The following is a 22,379-nucleotide window of genomic DNA, read 5'->3' on the forward strand; positions in this document are numbered from 1 at the left end:
CTCCTTCACAATCACGGCATCCCTCTTATAACAGATGTCCCTCTGTATCCTCCTTTGTCCCCTGCACTGTGACTATGTCCCAGTACTAACTGACTTGCTACTGTGTCTAGGTCTTCTTGTCTTCACTTGGCCCTTGTTGGAAATACCATAAATGTCTGTTGTTCCTCTAGATTAAAGGCAAAGCCACCTCAGCATCTCCCAGTCCTTTCCTTGTGTGAGCTGCCCTGGGGGAAAGCTGCAGGCTTGGGGTGAGGATGCAGCCCCATTCGCTCCTCAGCACAGGGAAGGACCTTCCTGGCCCTGGACCCTACAGAGAAGAAAAGGAATGAAGAATGAGCTGGCTCCTTTCAGTCTTGTCAGCTCTGTCTAGTTAATGTTCCTCTCCTTCCTCACCTCTCCCAGCCTGCCCTGCAGACACCAGCTATCATTTATCTCAGACCATTCAGAGGATCAGCATAAACCCAGTTGCTCTCACCAATAAGTACCTCAGTGAGATAGTTGCTCCTATTTCGGACCTGAAGGATTGCTTACATTCCCAAAAACTGGGTTGTTTTTCTCAGATACACCATTTTGTTTAATGAAGAATCCACCCTCTGCTTACATTCCTTCTGCCCTTTCTGGTTAAGACATGCTGAGGTACAATCTCTTCACCTTCCTCGCTGACACATATTTGCTTTGTCTTCTCTCTTCCACTCAAAGAGACGCTTTCTCAGACAGGACAGGTTTCAAGTCATCTTCATGGAAGCAACATCCCTGTTCTGTCTCTGCTGCTAATGAAATTCCTGTGACTGGAAGAGTCCCTACCACACTGTCGTGAACAGCAACAGGTCACGCATCAGCGCTCCAGAAAACCAGGCAGAGAGTCTTCTTCCAGCTGAGATAGGAGGACTGCCAAAGTAGAAGAATACTTCCAAAGTAGTTGATTGGAATATATTACTGCTGAACTCATCCCAGGTCTCCCATATGGTTTGAGGTAGTGATGGTGAATGCAATTAGACCACGGTAGGGTTGCAATCTGAAAAGTGTGCCCTAGACATTGCCACCAAAATGACTATGTGCTGAGGCCACGAAATCATAGAACCATAGAATATTAAGGGGTTGGAATAGGTCTTAAAGATCATCTAGTCCCTTAAAGATCATTTGTCCATGGGCAGGGATGCATCCCACTAGATCAGGTTGCTCAAGGCCTTATCCAACTTGGCTTTGGACACTGCCAGGGTTTGGGAGTCCACAAGTCCACAAGACTAATTTTAAGCTCTGCTTTGCATCTCTCCCCTGCAGACTCTGTCTGTCTCTGCCTCTAGCAATATAGAAACCTTATGTGCATGGAGAGTGGCCTCCTCTGCTCGTCTTTTTCTCCACGGAGTGCTGGAGCAGGACAGAGTCTGTGGGCAGGCAGGAGACTGAGAGTAGGGTGGGTGAAGGAGAAGATTACCCTGAGGAAGGGAGTTGCCAGTGTCTGAATGTTGGGGTATGAAGGAAGGCAGAGGCTGTAGCAAGCTTCCAGTGCCACAGGCACCACAGGTTTTGCCAGGTGATGCAATCTCTTGCGAAGGGTTTTCACTGCCCCTGTATAACTGGACAAAAGCAGCAGGAACTAGAGAGGGATAAAAAGAGAAACTTGCCTTCACCTGGACTCCTGAACCTTCCCAGCTTAAACCTTTGTCCCAGAGGCTCAGCAAAAGCATAATACTTGATGATGCTGTGGCCCTTCTCTTGGTATCGGTGTCATGAAAGATTCAAATGGCATTGTCCACCTACAAAGCTTTTGCAGAATGAATCAGTTTTCTTATGTGCCTGACTTGACACACATTCCCTGACCACTTGGAGGTCACAAATTTAATTAAACCTCAGTGAATAGTAGCAGACCTCACAGAAATAAAGGCCTTAATCCAATCAAGCCACATTTGTACTCCCTGTACAGCATCAAGCACGACCAAAGCAGAAGGGACAGACCGTGGCGAGCTAGAAGGGCCCCAAGAAGTTCCTCCATACACTGCCATTTACGGATGATAATGTGATTGTGACACTTGCAGACAATACCAGCAATTTCTCAAACTGGAGGTCCAAGGCTTGGTATTATCACGCTCAGCTAGTGCCAGAAACACGGGAAAGATCACAGCTAGTCCTTGGAGTAAAATGGCTATGGCTCACAGGAGAGCTATCCTTTGTCAAGTGGAGATCAACTTTTAACAGCAGCTGGTACAAATTTCTCACCAAAGTCACAGAGTTGTTTTGTATTGGTCACTTTTGGGGGAAACTTGTCCATTCTTTTCTGTTAAAAAATTATAAAAATATAGGGAAAAGCAGAAGCAGCCTGTTGTCCTAGGAACTGGTTTTAATCTGCCTGTGCAATAGTAATTAATTTTGCATAACATCTCATGCTGCATTCTGCCCTGGAGGAGGCAATGCTTGATGTGTGGGCCATGTGATTCATTGGTGATCAGAGGAGCCAGCTGTAATTTTTTGTGGAGCTGACAGAAAAGTCTACTGAAATGTTGAGAGGAGGAAAATGTGACAATGTCATCATAAGTTGCTCATCATTTCAGCATTTTCAGAGTGCTGAAATTTTAGCAAGGAACAGGTAATTTCCTTGCTAAAAAATTCCCCAGTATTCATCCCAACTATAGAATTCCTACTACCCCACTATAGTAAATATTATTTTGCTAGTCAATTTAAGGAAGATGCAATCCATAAGCAGAACTGTAGGGGACTTTGAGGCATTTACTGGGTGACAGTCATGTTGTTACCTGTCAAAATATTAGTAACTTTTGCCTTAACAGTGTACAGATAAAACCAAAACTCTGCAACAGGAGTGAGACAGATACACAGAGTCAGGAGGTGGTTCCTGATGCCTGGTTAGGAGAAAAGGCACTTGAAAGGTGTAGCAAGGCTGTGTTAAAGGATCTTATTGCTAGACACCTCAAGGGAAGGTAGGAACAAAGAGCTGTGAGCCTCAAAGAGGCCTATATCCATCCTGCTCAGAAACCAGGCCAGAAAGTGGAATGGGAATTGTTGTTTACTCCTTGTTACTCAGAGAGTAAAAGTGAGTGCTGGTCCCAAAATATGTGCAATGAGAAGGAATAATGACACTGGAGGGAAAGCACAACTTTTGTTTCGTGTTTTTTGCAGAGCTGAAGTTTTGCTGCACCTTTCTTTGTGCTGGTGGAGGAGGGGGAACGTACGAAAATTACTTTCATTGGAATCATTCAGCTTGAAAAATGGGGCTTTAAAAAGGAAAGAGTGGGAGAGAGAGAAAACTGTAATGTTTTACAAACCATTTCACCTGCCTGAGGAGCAGTCTAGGATCAGCTGCAATGTGCATGGGATAGTGCCCTGCCTGTTCTTCCCCAGGGACCTGATTGGGAGAGGGCTCCTGCCACAGGCCAGCCTGAGCAATCTGCAGCCACACTCTGCTCCTGGGGCTGCTCTGGGTTCTCTGTGTATGCTCCAGTTCAATAGGCTTTGCCCCTGTGCTCATTCTGCTGATTAAAAGTAATCTTGTGTTTTTTTTTTTTTTTTCTTTAAAGCCACCAGCATGTGAGCCACAAGGATTTGTTCATTATTGCTCAGCCGTGCTACGAGATGCTGTCTAGAAGTAATTAATTGGGCAATGCTTTGGAAACACGGAGGAAAAATATTTTCAGGGGAAAAAATTAGTGCAGGAAGAGGGGGGAGGAGGCTTGCATTTTCCCTTTGAAGTGAAGATCTTTTGCTGAGAGGGAGGGAGGCACAGCCAGAGAAACAAGCTCGCTAGTGATTTTACTACGTTATTCTCCACAGCTGTATGTACACACATGTAACTCCAGCCTGGTTTTTCTGCCTCATTTTAAAAATACCCATAGGAGTGGGACTTTGTTAATGAGCATTTGTTGGAAAATTTGGGTTTTTTTTCGGGAGAGGGAAGCCTGCCCCCGCTGCAAACCCTCCCTTGCGAGCCGGCGCATGCAAGGAGGGGAGCCCTGGGAGGTCCACACCACCGTACAGCGCGGGGCTTTCGGTGTCGTTTGCAGAACATCTGCTCCTTTCCAGCCAAACCTCAAATAATCCTGCAACTTTAACAGGAACCACAAGTTCATGCAAGGAAAAAAGGGTGGAGACCCAGCAGCTGTCAGGCAGGCCTATTTATATCCAGTTTGCCAGTCCTGAGTGACGTAGGTAATTCCCCGCTGAGGTCTCTTGCCCGGCACGGCATCAGCCGCGCTGTTCTCTCCGGTCGTGGGATTAAATGGCATTAAATCCAAATAAACTTTTTAGATAAAACTGCCTTTAAAAGCACAAAGTCTCCTGCCTTCTGCCCTGACTCGGGCCTGGGGGGGATAGGTTCCTTCAGGTTGCCCTGAGAAGGTGGCACTGGGCAGGCTGTTTTGCAGTCACTCTTTTCCACGAAGGTCCTGTGGATTGGGGATCCGCCAGCACTGGGAAGCAGGTAGCACTCTAAAAAGAAGTGATTCTTCATCCCAACAGGATGGGGAATGGAATGTAGGGAGACTCAGACAAAAAAGCAGGAGCCCTTGGAAAAGGGAAGGATATACCAGGAACTATCAAGTGAGCTAGAGGAAGAGTGGGCAATTCTTTACAGAGGTAGAGATTATGTGTCAATGTATGTGCAAAGTCTCCAGGAAAATCAGCCACTGTGTATTCAGGTGTACAGATAGTGGCACGGAGTATTTTGCATGCCTTCAGTAGGTTTTGAACCTAGGGGGACCACACAACCAACTGACTCTCCGTTTTGCAACAGAATCCATGTTGCTAATTCAGAAAGGAAAATTGAGTGGCCCTTCCCACACAAAGACCCCCATCTCCTACGAGTTTTTGTTACACCTGCCTACCAGAGATGACACATATCCAGAGGTGAGGACTGTGGAAATTGCTGGGAGAAGTAATTATGGTAATATAAATCATAATTAGCAAAAATAAACTACTGCCACTCCCAGTGTCCACCCACTCTAGAGCCATCCAGGCTCTTACAAGAGCGTTTCAGGCAAACACAAAGCAGTTTAGCCATCTGTGCCCCTGAAAGAGGGATAAAAGCGGTCCCTCTGCTTGCCAGTGATTTGGCCAAGGCAACCCATCCCACCTATGTGATGCCAGGCTCCCTGCCCACACTGTGCTGGCAACAGCTCTGACATGCTGGGGAACCAGGCAGGACTTCGGCATTTCTGAGTTTGTGGGTGATCCTGAGTACTTCTGAAAAAGGAATGATTTGGCATTGAAGTAGCAAGGGGAGCTTATAAAAGAGTGGTGTTTATTTGTGCATCTGTGGCTTTAAAGGAGCATTGCGTTCCAGGTCGAAAGGGCTTGGCTGGGGCTGCGAGTTCAGCTTTGTTTTCAGCCGGTTCTTCGGGTTGCATTTAATTGCGCTGCTGCGTGATGTTTGCATGCTATTTTAAGAAAGTGTGTGTACTCATCAAAATTCTCAGGGAAACACAGATTCCCGAAAGTACCCCTCATCATAAAGGAGCGGACAAGCCTCCTAAAATATCCAGAGCGGGCAGGCTGATCCGCTTTCCCCTCCCAACAGCTCCCCAGCCCTCTGCCCCCTTTGTGCCCCTCATCAATAATCTGCCTGCTTTTGCCAGCAGTGACGCTTATCAGAAAGGGCAGCTCAGTGAACTGGCAGGGCCGTGATTCGAAGGTCATCCAGGGATCTCCAGCCACGGGCCAGCCCACCCTGAGCCTCCCATCCAGCCCAGGGGCATAGGGCTGGGAATCAGCCCCACTGCCGCTTGGGGAGGGAGAAGAATAGGGTAAAGAGAGGGCAGAGAGAGAGAGAGAGAAAGCACAAAAGAGCACAGAGGCATTTAAATAGCGCTTGGGATGGTTGTTGTGATGGGGCCTGGGCCCTTTTGGATGCTGTTGCTGACACTTTTAAACGAGCTGATGGTGCCGGTTCCGGAGGATTATGTTCAGTAGCGACTTGCTGTCCCTGACAGTAGGCACAAACAAATAGCTTATTACATCATGGCCAGTGTTATTGAAATGGCTTTTAAAAAAGCAGTCAGCTTTAGTCTCCCTCTGCTCATTAGAAACTGCTGTTAATCACTCGCTGTGAAAAGGCTCACCACCAAGTTGCTTACTCCTCCAGTCCTCCTTTACTGCCCTTCTCACAAGTAAATCCCTTATTCAGCCTGTCTGTCCCCCGCAATCAAGTAATTCCTTATGCCTGCCACCCACTCTGTCTGGATTAACCTCAGGTGGTCACTACATTGCACGTTTCTTGAAAAGCGCTGCCTCTGAGCAACCTCTTTTTGCTTTTTATTCCTAAGCCTGGGTTTTGAAATCCCTCTGTGTGTTTTGAACCAGCAAGGCTCTTTCCCCCCCGTCTCTGTTAGCAGTTTAATAGCCTCTTGCTTCTCTTAAGTCCCTGTGCTAACAGTACTCAGCCTTACTGAGCTAGATGTGCGAAGAGCACTGATGGTGAGGAAACGACTTCTGGCTCCTCAACCGTGTGGACACCTTCTCCACTGGCTGGTGGCTCTGACAAGCATGGGCAACAAGGGCAGCTAAGTTGGCTAGCTCAACATATACCATGAGAGGTGTGGAAAAGCAGCCTAGGATTCTAAAGAGGGAAAGATGATGGAGGCTGTCTTATTATAGGTTAGTGGTGCCTGATGCCAAGTGGTGGTACTGACATTCACTGCAGGGACGTGTTGATCACCTCTCTGGTCTATCTGACTGATTATTAAAAGCACCAAGACAACAACTGAAGAAAGTTATGCTCTGGCCCTAACGTGCTGCTGAGGTAACCGCAGCGGTTCAAAGCTCCAGCCAAAACAAAATGACTTTCCTTTTGCAAGGCGCTGTGGGCAACTTTGCAAGGAATCACTGTCCCCTGGGCAGTGCTCTGTTTTAAGTGGGCAGGATGGGCTTCCACGCTGGGTATGCACAGGTGCAGAGAGGTCTCTGACTGGATTTCCAGGAAACCCCGGGGTCTTACAGGATTACAGGAAAGAAAACTAGATCAGAGGTAAACATTAGAAATGCCTTTAAACAGAGAAACCAGTGAGACACCCACACTTACTGTAGAGACAACAATGTTTCATAGGAGTGTGGAACTCTGTTTTGTACTGCAAAGTCTCAGCTATTGGGATGTGATTTTTATCGCTGACAGTGTGTGCTGTGTTACTGCCTGTAAGACCCCCCTGTGTGCAATGGCACTGCCTGCTAGGGCTTGGCTGCAAATGGGGATGTGGCTTTCATTGAATCACATTGACAATGGAGGCAAAAAAGATGCTCCATTTCCCTTCCAGCCATCCTCTGGCTCATATATGGTGTGTGCTGCCACTTTACTTACAAGACCACTACGAGAGCTGCCAGTAAAATGAACCAGCTCTGTTGCCTGTGCCTCTGGTTTGCAATGGTTTTCGGCTCCCTTGCAGGCAATGCACAAATCTGCGGCACTTTGGAGGAGCCCCGAGTAGGGGGTATAAGCCCTTTGTGGGCCACCATCCTGACTGGTCCCCAGGCCTTCAGATGCTGCTTGAAGCAGCAGGGAGAGCCACCCACCCACGCCCGTGCCTGGGGCGTGCTGCTGCAGCTGGGCTGCGAGGGCACCCATGGGGCTGCGAGGACTGCGGCCAGTTTTCTGCCCTGCCTTTTGGCTGCTTCCAAAGGCATCACTCGGTGTTCACGGCTGACATGGTGTCGCACGGAGGTCATGCAAGACGTGGTTCAGCACCCAGCTTGAGAAAACACTTCAGCACATGAGAAAACCCCCTGGCAGAGGGGGCAGGGTCGGCACACGCCGGCGGTGCCGGGGAGCGGCTGTCGGAGGCGATGCCGGCAGCGCTGCCCGACCCTGCCGAGCGCCGCAGCGCAGCTGCCGCTCCGCAGCTCCGCCGATGTGCGACCGGAGCAGGGAGCGAGCGGCCACGGGACATGGAGGGGGCAGCCAAGTGAGACCTCAGCTCAGGCTTTCCCCGGTTTTCAGCGGGATTATCCTGCACGGCAGCATTTTTTAAGCCGTTTCAGTCTTTCATTAAGTGCATTACAGTGCAGCTGCTTACGGAGTCTCAGAGGGCGTGCAAAGCTCCGCTCTGACTCCCGGAGCCAGAAAAAAAAAAAATTACAAATCACTTTTTTTTCCCCCCATAACTGCATGGACACTTTACCTCACTGAATTCACACAAAGCAAATCACAATGCCTTACTTGGGGTGTTCCTTGTACCTTAGACCAGGATGACTGCTGCAGCCTCCGTAAAGCCACGGAGGTACCAGCACAACCACTCTGTGGTTTGCTACCGTAATACACGTGGACCTGTTTAGGCCGAGAGAGAAGCAACGCTCGCACAGGACGGGGAGGCCCCTGTGCTTGGCAGCCTGTGTGCGGCGCTGGGCCAGGCATGCGAGGAAGGACAGGCAGCTTTAAGACCTTCCTCCTCCGCTGAGGCAGCTGGGGCTGGACTGATGCCCGAGTATAAACTAAAGCAGCTTCACAACTGCTTTAATTTATGTCCGATTGCCAGTAGCCCAGGGGCATTTCTGTCAGCCGCAGCTCAACCAGCTGTAACAGCATCCTGGTTTCAGCTTCTCCTCTTGATGTCACTGCTTTTGCCAGTGGTTGAGAGGGATCCGGGGTGCAAGCGGCCCCGGCATGGGGGGCTTTCAGCAGACTGCTGTTCAGGGCGTCTGTGCTGCTCACCCTGGTATCTTCTGGCCAGGTTATAGTCTGTGTTTTCACCCCTTTGTATGAAAAGCACTTCCTGCTCATATTTGTGACGGTGCTTCACTATCTATATCTGTACCTATGACGTGAGCGGCAAACTCCTCTGCAAACCGCCCACAAATCACCCTGGAGTCAAAAAGACCAATCACAAAGACTACAAAGAAAAATGAAAAGCGCCGTCTGAAACTCAGAAATAGACGATGTATAGTAATTTCCCCCGTCTCTCTGCTTTTGCTGGAATTAATCAACAATCTCTGCCTGCAATTGCTGGGAGTAATTTATTTCAAGAAATGCAAAGAAAGAACATTTAGGATAAATATTTAAATTTCCTCTTCCAGCCCATCCTATTCTCCATCATTGTTTGTGTTCAATTCAGTCAGCTATGCATAAGCTGATGCTCATTCTCAGTGCTCTGGATATTTACATATTTTTTTTCTGTGCTGAATCTCTGATCCCTAAGTCTTTCTTGGGTGGGGAAAGAATTATGTAAGTAAAATCCCCTTGGAGATTGAATTCTGGGTGAGAATACATAGAGTCACCTAGAACATGGAGAAACCATTACAGACAGGTTTGTTGCTTCCAGATGCTTCTCAGTACCTGCCCCTTTTTCACTTACTCCCCCTCTACCTGAGGTGGTGAATGTAGTTGTACTGAGGAGAAGGGAACACTACGAGCAAAAATGCAAAAAGCTGGATCCTGGAAGGTGCATGTGTGCCAAGTTGTATGGAGCACATAAAAATGCGATTGGAGTTCATTGTAAAAAAAACAAACAAACATGCAAACCCTTTGCTGCTGTGGGAACTATTGCTGGGTTTTTGAGTTTTGGTGTTTTTTTTTTTTTTCTTTCAATAGGAAAATTACATAAATTGAGCTGTGGGAATAATCAAACAAAGCGCAAACTTCAAAGGCAGTGCTTCATATCTTTCAAACGGAGAAGTTTGAAAAGAGGAAGAAATGAGAATAAAGGATTAATTCTGATCTGTGATTGTTCATGCATGTGTAGGCCATGGATTTCTCCCAGCTTCCTGTAGCCAAACATCTATAAACACAGTCTGAATGGGCCCTGGCTCACTCCCTGCCTAACCTGTGCTGCCCTGCCAAGGCTGTGCTTCCCCCTTTGGTGAGCTCTAATTAGCTTGTGCCAACAGAGGTTTGAACCGGAGGAGGGTGGGGGAAAGTAATATATAAACTTTAAAGGCAGCTCATCCACCACGTGCAATTTGTATTTTACACCTCATGAATTTTAACGGCCAAAGTTATAACTTCACAGTAACCCCCTGTGTGCCGGCACCTCTGCCTTGGCGGTCCAAGGACGGAGGCTGCGTCACACATCGCCTCAGCTGCAGCTTGCCTGGCTGCAGAGAGGCTTTCCTTGCATCTCTTCCCTCCCTCGGAGAGCTGGGCTGGGGTGGAGGTGCAACTCTCACTGCCTTCTCCCCCAGCTCCAGCGCCGCAGCAGCCAACAGCAATTCCCTTTTTTTTTTTTTTTTTTTTTTCCCCCCAATTCTCCTAAAAGAGCTCAGCTACTTGTTCAAGCCCTTCCTCTCACACACATTCAGGCTGAGTATTAGAGTAGCAAATGCCCTCCAGATACCACTAAGCGGCTGCTTAAAAACAAAATAACAAACATAAAAACGCAGATGACTGCAGCACAGAGTTAAAAATCTCTGCACTGCTGGCAGGCTTTGCACACAGCCGGGGCTGGACGGCTACACGCTTGATCCTCCGCGGCTGTCATTTACACTGTCATTAAAAGTGGATGTTGTGACTCTATAACAACACCTCCAAACGCTCGGTGGAACCAGAAAGAAGTTCGGTTTTTTACAACACGAAAACTGCACGTGCAGGTGGGAGCTGGGACCTCTGCTCCCCGGTGGTGTTTCATTATGGGCACTGAGACTATTAAACCAATTTCCTAGCGCTCGGGTGTGAGGTGTTTGTTGGATTTCCCCTGGCTGAACGATCCAGCTCCGAAGCCTGCAATTCATTAAGCAAGTTATCAGGCAGCAGCCTCCCCGGCTCTCGCTTTGCCACGCCTGCAATCCCTAACTCACAGCCTGGATTTTTTCCAGTTTGGTAAAGTGGGAGCCAGATTCAAAGTCTCTTTATTTGGAGCCGTGGTGCCCAAACACCTCGATGAGTTGAGTGTGTGGCTCTGTGAAACGGGGGCTGGCTGTGCTGCTCTCAGTCCTGTGGATTCAGTCTCTGTTACCCACTCCTCTGCAGCTACTGGGGACGGCTATAAATGAATAAAGTCAGGTAGTGGCATAGCTGCAGCCATCCAGAGCTCCTCCTGGACCGTGTCCTGCTCTCTGTGGCAGGGTTATCAGCAAAGCTGGCAGTGGCAGCAGTGGGAGCTGGCTGAGAGTGAGCTTAGCTGTCTGGAGGGCACCGTGCAGATGTACCCTGTGGTCAGCCAGCCTGATGTGCGCTGTCAGACCTAAGTAAGCTGTCAGCCCCTTAGCTAGCACATGCTAGCTAGCATCTTAAAGCAAGACAATGCTTTAAGACATCTTAAAGTGTCTTAAAGGCAAGACATCGTGTCCCTTAATGCAATCTAAACCAGCCAAATCTGGCTTAGGCTTGCACATCAACACTCCCTCTCAAAGGGCAGCATCAAGGATGTGTTCCCAACAGTCCTGAGCTGTGCTGGATTGTTTTTTAATGTTCAGTCTGTACAGATATTCTGGTGAAGGGGTAGAGCCTGAAAACTGGCCCTGAGGACTTGCTTTCCTCTGCTGTGATACGAGGGACCCTCAGGAGCAATTGGTGGCCAAAGATTCAGAGCTACTGCCAATAGAATGGGAAGGCACAAGCTGCCACGCAGTCTGAAGGTGTCAGAGGAAAGTGGTACACCGGGTCAATTTTCAGCATCTCTCATCAAACTCACAATTGCCTATGAACTGGGCTCCACACTGCTGTCCTGGAGCCACTACAAGTCCCTCGATAATTTTGCAGGAGGTTGTGCTGACTGCTTGTGCATCCAGCTGCTGTCTGCTTTACCCTCCATGAATGAGAAGCAGGAAAAATTGCCTTGTGCTGAGGTCTGTGAGGCTGCAGCTGGATGGCTACTGGTGCTGAAGTTCGCCGGGCTGTCGCCAAGGCATGACACCCTCCCAGGAGCATCCCTCCCACGGAAAAATTTGGTGGTTTGGGACAGTTGCAGTCATGCAGGGACAGACTCCCCCTCTTCTCTGACTCTCCTTTTGCCCTTCCTTTGGGTAAGGGGATGACAGGGGATGACAAAGGGGCTGCGGATGCTCGTCAGTGCTGGGCTGTGCTGTGCACTCTCACTGGCGCTCAGTAGTGTGGGAAGGCCTTTCTTCCAGGCCTTTGCATTTGCAATTTGAATTTAATCCCGTGAGCTAAAGATAGCTCTGGCTCGCCTATTGTTCCTCCAGCTGGCAACAGCTTTATTTCTCTGATGCTTTCAGTTCTCGGTGGTTTCCAAGGAACTGGCAGAGACGCTTTTAATACAGATCCTGTCCCAGCACTGTGTCACACTGGTCACCGTGTTCACCCTCCTGGCCCTCCCTTAGGTGCTCAGCTTCCCACTGGCAAGGTCTCTCCTGCAGAGGCTGCAGGTCTCTCCACTTGCTGGCATGAGCTGCATCTCCATGTACCAGTGTTGTCAACCTCCAAATCCCCCATCTAGCTTCAGGGCTGCTCCCCAGTGGCTCCTCCAGGAGCAGGAGTCATCCTCGGGAGCAGATCTTTCATGAAAGCCTAGCTCAGATATTTATTAATTACTCTTACTACCGTTACTCCATCGGAAGAAGAAAGTTATGTGATCCTTTCCTGTATTTGGGTTCATCTAGGTAGCTCTCTAACCCTCCCTAATTGTGTATCTCTTTGGTAGGGATTCAGTCATCCTTTATTTTAGGAGCTTTCTGTGTCATGTCAGCTGAGGAAACGCATGCTCTGCAAGGTCACTGAATGCGTGTTTGTCTCTCAAGTAGTCGGAACAATGACTTGAAGCGGATTAATGTCAGCAAGCTCTTATCTCTGATTCCTTAGGTTTTTATGTCGTGTATGTGCATCACACACATACCTATCATGTATCATACACATTACGCCGTGCATTTGATTCTAATTTCAGGAACAAAAATTAGGTGCTTTCCCAAAAATTGAATTTGGGATTGCTCCATGCTAATTCGTGTTGTTAATTAGCTGTAGCAGGCAGCCAATAACGTAACACAAATGATTTCAGGTTCCTTAGGAAATGTGCCAATACGAACGCAAACACTGATTTAGATGTGGAATCTTCGCAGCGCCTCTTGGTGAAACTCATTCATTAAATTAAATAAACGTGAGGTGGTTGCGGGCTGCCGATGAACATTTTGCGACCTGGAAAAAGGGGGAGCGCTGGATCAGTAAATCCCTCCCCGGGCATATCAGCAGCTCTCATCCCACTGGCAGGAAGGGCGGGAGAGCCCTGCCCGGCTGCGGGCAGCAGCCAGCCTCCCAACCCCGCCAGCCGCTGCGGTGATTTCCTGGCTCTGTCAGGAAGCATTGCTGGTCCGTGCCGCTGGCACGCTGCCCAGAGGGCTGCCTGCTTTCGGGAGGCACGGAACCACAAGGAGCTGCGCGGGAGATGAATGCAAAAAGCATTCAACAGGGACACTTCCTCTCCTACAGAAGAAAAAGCCATTCCTCCGTGGAGGAAACATTGCAGAACCCAAACACAGCACAAGGGGAAATCTGCCTCTGGGTTCCCAGGTAAACTAAGGGGAGTATTTGCAGCCTTTTCACCCTTTTCTGGAGATTGTCCTAATGCCACAGAAAACTGTAGCTGAGAGCATGACATCAATGCTGCATTTAAAATACATCTCTCCCTCAACCCTCCCCCGGTTCCTGCTTTGGGATAGAATGGGGATCTCAAATTATAGCAGTCTGCAGCAAAACACTGCCTGGTTGGAAAACTGGCCATGAAGGATTGTAGCTATTAGGGACCAGACACTTCAGCAGAGTGGAAGCAGGATATGAGAAGTCTTCCAGGAGAGGTTACCAAGTGTCCTTATGGATGGACAAACACCAAAAGCATCAGTTATTCACTTGAGCACATACATTTTGGGCTTTACACGTCTTATAACCACACAACTGGGAGTCAGATGTCCCCATGCAGACTCTGGGACTTCTCTCCACACAGCTGCTTTGGTGCTTTCCTCCAAGTCCAAGGAGTATTAGACTGAAGGGAGATGTATTTTGCCTCTGAAGGCAAAGGAAGCAGATGCAGGAAGAAGCCTTGATTACCTTGATGCAGTTGTCAGTGAATGGTCAACCACATCAGATACAATCTGAATATTGCCAGGATGCTCCAGGAAATGTGTGTACCTGTGCTTCACAGGTCACTGCTGTACTGAGTCCGCACTAGATCTCTGCAAGTACATCCACCTGGCACCCCTTAAAAGAAAAGTAGCATGTTGAAATAAATTTTTATCATCTCTATTACACATGGAAGCTAAAGCCCTCCTGCTCTAATTTAAAGGAAGAAATAAAACTGTTTGTGAAGGCCACTTTTGCCCCTGTGGTTTAGGCAGAGCGACACTGATGATTTTAATTGCATGTCCCTTTGGGGGAAACAATGACAGCAGCTCCATTGATTGGGCTTCAGTCTGTGGTCATTAGCAGGCACAAAAACTTAAGAGGAAAACAACATGTCTGACAGAAAGAAAAATAAGGGTTTTCTCCCTCTTGGGAGCCTTGTGGAAGACATTATGTTAGTGACATTGGACAAGCCATGTCTGCTCTACAGGGCCCTGTACTGGAGGGGCTGCAGACCTATGTATACAGTAACATAAGGGATTGTGCTGAGATGCCTTGTACTGCTGGTGTTGGGCCCTGGTGGACATCCTTACAGAGAGAACCTCCATACCTGTCAGAAAAAGATATATGTTTTTGCTTGTCACGGGAGATTAAAGGCAGCACGGTGTAGGAAGGAGACCTGACCCCACAGTGATGGGATCTGTGGTCTGTGCTGTGGCTATTCATCTGAAGGCCATCCAGTTCTGCTCAGAAATGGGGTTCCCAGCTTTTAAAGGGACACAAGAATTACTTTACATTCCTCTTCTTATTTTATGTTATTAATAAAATAATTTTATTATTACACCATGTGCTGTTGTGCTTTTCTTACTGACATCCAGACAGACCTCTGCACCTCCCTGTGCAGAATGCCCTCTGATTCCCCTTGAAGTCCCTCAGGGGAGCTGATTCATGGGGAGTTGGTCCAGGGTCCTGCAGTCTGAAGAAGCCAGGGGTTTTCTTACTCTCTGGACAGGAGTTAAGCCCAGGAGGCACAGAGGGCAGAGTGCAGGCAGCCGTGTAGGCAGCTCACTGCTACTCTGTGTGTGTGTGTGATGGGAGCGAGGGTGAGAAGCCATGATGGCATGTGGCGGGCTGGACAGCTGGATCCAGGCAAGGGAGCTGCTAATTCAACCTTCCCACCTACAAGGAGAAACAGCTGCTGCTGCCACTGCAGTGCACACAGAAAAGCCATGGTGTTGGCTTCCCAGCCTGGGTGATCCTCCCCCTCCTGGGCCGCTGCCTGCCAGGATGAGTCACGCTTGCTGCTGGAGCCGGGGCTTGGTCCCATGCCAGGAACACACTCCAGAGGGAGACCGCAGAGAAATACAGAATAATTTACAAATCCATAAAAAAACCCCGTTGCTTCTCAGCGATGGTCTCTTGGCAGATGCCAGAGTGTGGTTGTAGCTGGTGTCACCTCTCCGCGTGTGCTTCTGGGGGACAGACCCCAGTGCCAGGTGACCTGGCAGGCCCACAGAGTGCAGGGGATGGGCTGTGAGTGCCAGAGCATGTTGATGCCAGTGGCTGCCCGTGCACAGGATGGGACTGCTCCTGCCACAGGACCTTGTGAGCCATTAGCCTGGGCATGCACGGTGATGCTGTGCTGCAAGTGAAGAGGAACCCCGCTATCCATAAAATGGCATGGAAGACCCCCAGGAGTCTTGTAGAACAGAATGGTGGAGTGTAATGAATAGTCAGACATATGGTAAAAATGAATTAATGTCAAGTTGCCATCCACTCTGCCATTTTTTGCTTTCAGTTTCCCCGCTGTGCCTGTCTCCTGGCATCACTGAATCTTGATTCAGGGAGAGGCAGCCAAGTAGCTTCCTGTGAAGCCAACATCACATCCTAAGTTGGCCAACAACTTGGTAGTGCTTCCTCCTGGCTCCATCTGGCTGAGACTCTCTCGCCTGGCCTGGTGGAGAGTGACCCACCCCCCCTCCTCACGGGTCTGTGTCTCCTCCCCTCTGGCAGGCAGCCACCTGCCCTCAGGAGGTGCCAGCTGATGGTGAGCACAGGTGCCTTCAAGCAGGAGCTGCCCGGGAACACATTCAGGTAAGTCCTGGATCTCAAGGCTCATCAGCTGCAGAAGCAGTGGCCCCAATTCAGGACTGCAGGAGGTTCACCTGGAGCTCATGGAGAGCTCTGTGGTGGGGTTGCAATGGCTTGTCTGCTGTCTGGGGGATGCTGGCTATTTCAGCAGAAAATGTCCTGACAGAATAAGGAGGAAAAGTCCATCCTGGTGGAACAAACTTGTGGAAATGAGTTTTGAGAGACACATACATTGCTACAGGCAGCACAGGTGAATATGTGTATATGTGCATGTGTGAGTTCACACGTGCATATGAGTACCTTGAATTATCCTAATTTTCCCACCAAGAAGCAAAAGAGCATCATGTACCATCAGTCAGTTTATGCACTATAAGGACATGGTAAAAAATCCTCCAATAATCTAAGAACTGAACTAGAAAAGGGCAGGAATATTGTACCCATCCCCCACCTCCCATCACAGCCTCTCCATCCACAAGCATCTCTTCCTGTACTGCACACAGCACGGATGGGCTTTCTCCAAAACGAGTGTGCTGCTTCTTTGCCCTCGGCTGGAACTGCTCCTGTGTATGTCTCAATTTTAACAGGCCTCAGGGAGCAGAACAGGGGAAGAAGTGCAGCTGAGGGGGGTGTTCAGGCAGAGGATGCTCTCTGCTGGGAGCACACAGGGAGCCTGCAAGCCGGGGGGTGAAGCTGGAGTATCAGTTCAATGGTAGCAGCAGAGGGTGAGGCAGGCCTTTGCATGTGTGTGTGAATGCACGTGCTTGTCCATGCAACAGAATATGGAAATGCTTGTATTGAAAGAGTGAAAGAGGAGCTACAGCCTGGAGACACATATTTGGCTGCAACTACACCAAAGTCTCTTCTTGCTTCTGGGTACCTCCATCCTGGAGCAGGAAGCATCGCACCCGCTTCTCTCACCACAACACCCGCAGTCCCATGCAGTGCCTGGGAGGCAGCACAGTTTTAATCAAGGTTCCTTGCTGAAAGCAAGCCTCCTTTTCTTCAATAAAATAATCCTTGCTGATTTAAAAACAGCTGTCGCAGTACAGATCCTATTCTTGGATTTCTTGGAAAAAAGGGAGTGCTCGTAGGGGCTAAAGGGCAAGAGACGTAGGTCGGGGACTTGTGCTCTGCTGCTGGCTCAGCCGCTGACTTCTCATGTGATGGGAGGCAAGTCACTTTTTTTTTATATTAAATAGGATGGGGGGAGAGATTGGAAGAGAAGAAGAGGACAGTGCTATTAAGCAACCGTTGTGAAGCGATTTAAAATCCACAGCGGAAAAAGCCATAAATGTCACATCACATTCATTACTGAGCAGTGGTGGCTGTGGCCATGGCTTGCAGTAAGCCGCTGTAGCCGGGCCAGCCTTGGCAGGCTGTTCCCCTGCCGCCAGGATCTGTCCCTCCCAATGCCTCCTCCCACGGTAATTTTTATTATCCAGCAATCACCTGTGACCCTGAGATATTTTTAATGCCCGCATTTTTAGTGCTGCTGTTCTGCGGGCGCAGGGCTGTTCAGCCAGGCAGCGTGGCCCTCCCTGCTGCTGCTGCCTCCTCCTCCTCCTCCTCCCTTGGGCACCCGGGCTCCTTTCCTTGCTCAGTCAGCCTGCTCCTGCCGCCCACAGCGGAGATCAGACGCAGCGGCAGCTGGGGAAACAATTGGGTGCCAAATTAGCGCGGCTCTTCAAGTAATTGACTGATGGAGCAGCGCTCCTTCTTTAAAAAAAAAAAAAAAAAATTAAAAAGCCCCGGTTTCGCAGTATGAGTCACCAGCGAGGCTGCGCTCCGAGCTGTTTAAAAGTCAGACCATGGTGGAGGTCAGGGGAATGGAGCTGTTTTGCTCCGTGCTGCCAAGGCTGTCCCCTCTCCTAGGAAAAGCCCAGGGTTTGCCTTGGACGTGCCGCGGCGGAGCTGCGAGATGCTCCAGGGATGCACCCCAGCCCCACGGAACGCATCTCCCCTCTGCCCACGTGCTCGCCCCCGGTTCCCGCAGGCTTGGGGTGAGACCCCCGACAGCCGCTGCAGACACTCACGGCTTCAGACACACCGGCAGCTCCTGAAGGGATGTTTTAGTCAAGAAGGCAGGAGGAACAATTTCCTCCAGACCTGAGCTAACCTTGCATCCTCTCCTTCTCCTTGCCGTGGGAGTAGCCAGAGGGCTGTGGACTCCCACTGGTTCCGCGGGTACTGCCAGCACCCTGAACAACAGCGCTGGCTGGGGAGCAGTGCTGAGCACTTCCAGCCGTGGAGGACAGGAAATCTGACCTTAATTGCTCTTAAAAGACCAAGCAGATGAGTTTTTTCCCTTTGCTCTCCCTCCATCATTAACATTTTAACAGCTTTCTTGCAAGAAGTAGGGCTAGAGAAGCAAAGAGAGCAGTGAGTTTCCCATTATCACAGGACTCCGGGAGCTGGGGCTGCAACAAAAACGTCCTGATATCCCAAGACATAGAAATTATCTTTGTAGCTCATACACCACTGCAGTCAAAACCAGCAATGATACTCTCACTCATCTTCTTTCCCACACTTTTTAGTGGAAAGGAGAAAGATTTCTGCATGTTGCAAGTATCTTCACTATTATAAGTTAACCTGACATTTAAGAAAAATGTAAGAAAGCAAATCTTCTTCAGGGAATTGGACAAAGCTCTCCTTGACTGTCAAAGAGGTGATGCTGAGTGTGGTGGCTTGTTGAAGGGGTAAGGATGCACTTCCTTACTGTGTTGTGCCTTGTCTCCCAGCTCTACTCCCAAGGGGGCAAGAGATGCCAGGTTCAAAACAGTCTGGTCTTTCCATGCTCCCTGCCATCAGCCTTTCCTCTGGAGCAAAATACAGAGCAAAAATTCTTCACGGGTTTTCCATACAAAGCTTGGGAAGAATACGCAGCCTTCTGTAGCCAGGCTGCAGGCAAACCAGAGTGTGTGACTATGGCTGTGGCCAGCACACATCTGTGGGCTGTTCCCAGACGTGACCGGCCCTTTGCTTTCCAGAGGCCTTTTCCTCACCCTATGTCAGAGCAGTGTACCCTCACCCTGCTGCTCCCAAAGGCCTTTGCAGGTTGAAGTGTTTTGATTTAGGGTTTTTTCTTTGGCCTGTCAGAGCAACCCAGATAACGTGGGTTTCAGAACCAGGCAGCTGAGCGCTGTTCTTTGTATGCTGCTGTTTCCTCATCGCTGATGTCTAGCCCTTATATATTTTTCATGGAAGACTGTTGATGGCACAAAGGCGCCTCCTTGCCTTCCCCCAGGTCTGATTGTTTTCTCCAGCTTTGCCTACAAGGGGGTTAATTAGAAGCCGGTAACTCCCCCCTCCACCCCCCGGCTAATGTGGAAACCTGATCAGGAGCCAGCGGCGAGAGGGAGGTGAGGCAGGCATTAGCCCCTTGCAGACGGCAGGGCAGAGCAAGCACGGCTCCCTGGCCTCGTTCTCAGTCCAGAGGAGGGTTTGGGTCTCTCCCTGCCGAGTCCTAGTGCGAACACCCCAGCAGAAGAATGTGCATTCTTGGCTGTTCAAAAAGAGATTATGGCACATCTCCGGGACTCCTCCACGTGGGTTTGGCTGGTGAGGAGACTTTATAGTCTCTTGGAGTTGGGCTGTGGGGTGAGGGTAGCTGATTTTGGTTCTGCGCCAGCTCCACCAGATGTCTGCCCTTTCTGTGTTCCTGTGTGGATGGGGAGAGTGTCTCTGTGTGTCTGTGTGAGAGAACGGAGCGCTGGCTCATGCTATTTCCTCCCCTCCCTTGGGGCTTGACTGGGTCCCATTTTTTTTCTCTGCTGCTGCTCTAATAAAAAAAAGTGGCTCAGCCAATTCTCTTGAACCTGAACGCAAAAGGAAAGAGACAGGGAGTGAAAAATGTGAAATCAAATAGGATTTTTTTTTCCAACCAGGCACAGTCACCAGGGAGCGGGGCTGGCAGCACTGTGGCTGTCCCACAGCAGCAGGTTGAGGGGGCAATAGTTACTCATGCTGAAAGCAGGAGCAGGACTGCTCCTCTTCCCTTCTGACAGAGCTCGTTACCGCCTCGAGTTTGCTTAAAATACAGCTCTAATTACCTGTTTAAACAATAGCTCTGTCCCTTCCTTGGTCTATGAAGACTGCACACATTTTAATTATCGGGAAGACCTTGGCCATTCACCTTTCTGAGGTATTTAATGCTTCCAGTCAAATGCCTGCCCTGATGTACTCTGTTACTACGCCACCTCTCGAACTCTCGCTGGCAGAAAACTGCAGGATGTTGCTGGTGAAATGACATTCTCTGGCAGATTTTTTTTCTGCATAATCATGGTATTTGGGTTAATTTTGCTTTGCTGGGCACATTAGTCTTTGGCTCTTAAACAAGAATATGCAGACCTCCCTCCTGCATTGCACTTTCCCCTGTACACACATGAAAAACAGGGCTTAGCTTGTATCTTAATACGTGATAATATTCTAGTCCTATAAATGAATGCCAAAGCTGTTCCTGGGATAGCAACACCTGTTTTAGAGACAGTGTAAGTAGCACAGGAAAGGCTCTCCTTTTTCTTTGCCCAGACATCGATCCATCCATCCCCAACATCGTGTCCTCTCCCCACAAAGCCTCCCATTTTGGGGTGTTTTTCTTTTCCTAGCAAGCAGTGTGCTGGGAAATGCTTCCAATCACAGAGCAGCACAGCAAGAGATCCTGCTGAGTTAAATGCCCGGAGGCAATGGAAGCACAGGCATCCCTGAGCAGACAAACCCAGCTTTCCCAGGACTAGACTGAGCAGCCATGGGAGCCTGACCAACAGGAGAGATGCTGCAGCTAATAAGCATCCTTCCTCAGGGACCCTTTCCTCACTGATGCCAGGCAAGCACAAGCTGGGATACCCTGGGATTCAAACTCTCAGAGGCTGCTCCAGCTGCTGGCAGTGATGCAGTGCAAGGGCAGGGCTATTCCCAGCAGGCAGCAACTTCTTCTGGATATCTATCACTGTGCACAGGAAAGCATCCCACTGCCGCACTGGGCCCAGGTGATGAAAGGGTGGCAAGGGGCCTTCACTTCGGCAGAGTTCCTGAAAAGGAGACCAGAATGCTCAGAAGAGGGGAAGACACATATTTATAGCCAGAGAGAAGAAGGAGGCCAAACACTGCCTGGCCCGTAAGTCTCAGCCCCTGAAACCTTGAAACTTGTCTGTGAAACCTTGTCTGTGGGGCTTGAGGCAGCTGGTTGGGAAAAACCCAGAGTAAATGCAGCAAGCTGCCCGGAGGGTCTGGAGCTGTAAATCTCCACAGCTTGGATTTAAAGAACTGCCAGAACTTTTCACGAGGTTAGAAAAGTGCTGGGGAGGTGGCAGAGGAACACCTGGCTGTTTCATCCTCCCTCCTTTGCTGGTCCTGCCACTTGGGGTTTTTGCCTTCCCCTCAGGAGTTTGTGAAGCATAATGGAGCCTTTTGGGATTGGAAGATATCGCTCCGATTTAGGGTAATTGCCTGTATGTCATGATTCAGCGCATCAGCTGAGCACTCGTCCACCTCTGGACATGATTAACTGGACATGATTAACTGTAAAGACCGCAGGGATTTTCCATGGGACTTAGGCATGTGCTTCCCTGCTGTGCAGACCACAGTTCTCCCTTACCACTACCGACTTCGGTGGGGTTGCTGGAGAGCAAACAGAAGAATTCAGCTCTTTTGTATCAGATCCCCCTTTGTTTTATCTGACCGCCGAAATTGCAGAGCTGGAATATTTCAAAATATTTGCTCAGCTGGCCCCGAAACACGAGGGTTTCTTTGGGGGGAACGGCTCATTTATTCTCCAGCCAGATCAAGCACCTCCAGCTAATGATGAAGCATCACGATACACTGAAGCCCTGGTAATGGCAGTGTACTGAGGAGTGAAGATAAACAGTGCTTGCCGCAGCATGGGGGGACGCCGATCCCTCCCCTCTGCTGATGACAGAGGATGAGCAAAGGAAAAGGGGAGGGGGAAAAAAACGTGCTGCTCTGGATGCCCCAGTTTTCTTGTGCCTTTTTTTTTTTTTTTTTTTTTTTTTTTTTTATTAATACCTAGTAGCCTTACCAAGGCTAACCAAAGAATCCCTTTCATCCGCTGGTCTGTTTTCTACCTTTGATGGCCAGCCTTTCATTTTACTTTGAGGTATCCCCCCTCAGAAAGTGCCTTGCTGCCTAGCCAGCACATTTGTTCCTCTCTGGCCGGATGCAGATGTGACCAATTTGCTTCCCCGACACAATGCAAGTGGAAGCAGGGGTGGAGAGGGGAGGAAGGTCTGTGGAGCCCAGTCGTGCAGCAGAAGGCAGCAAGGAGGGAGCCGCGCTATTTATTCCCTGGCTTCTACCGGGGTCCTCAGTGTCCCGGGAATGGTAAATCTTAACTTTCATG

The sequence above is a fragment of the Empidonax traillii genome, unplaced genomic scaffold (assembly GCF_003031625.1).
Source record: "Empidonax traillii isolate 1590-97213 ecotype Southwest subspecies unplaced genomic scaffold, ASM303162v1 scaffold1:size7828297, whole genome shotgun sequence".
Lineage (NCBI taxonomy): Eukaryota > Metazoa > Chordata > Aves > Passeriformes > Tyrannidae > Empidonax > Empidonax traillii.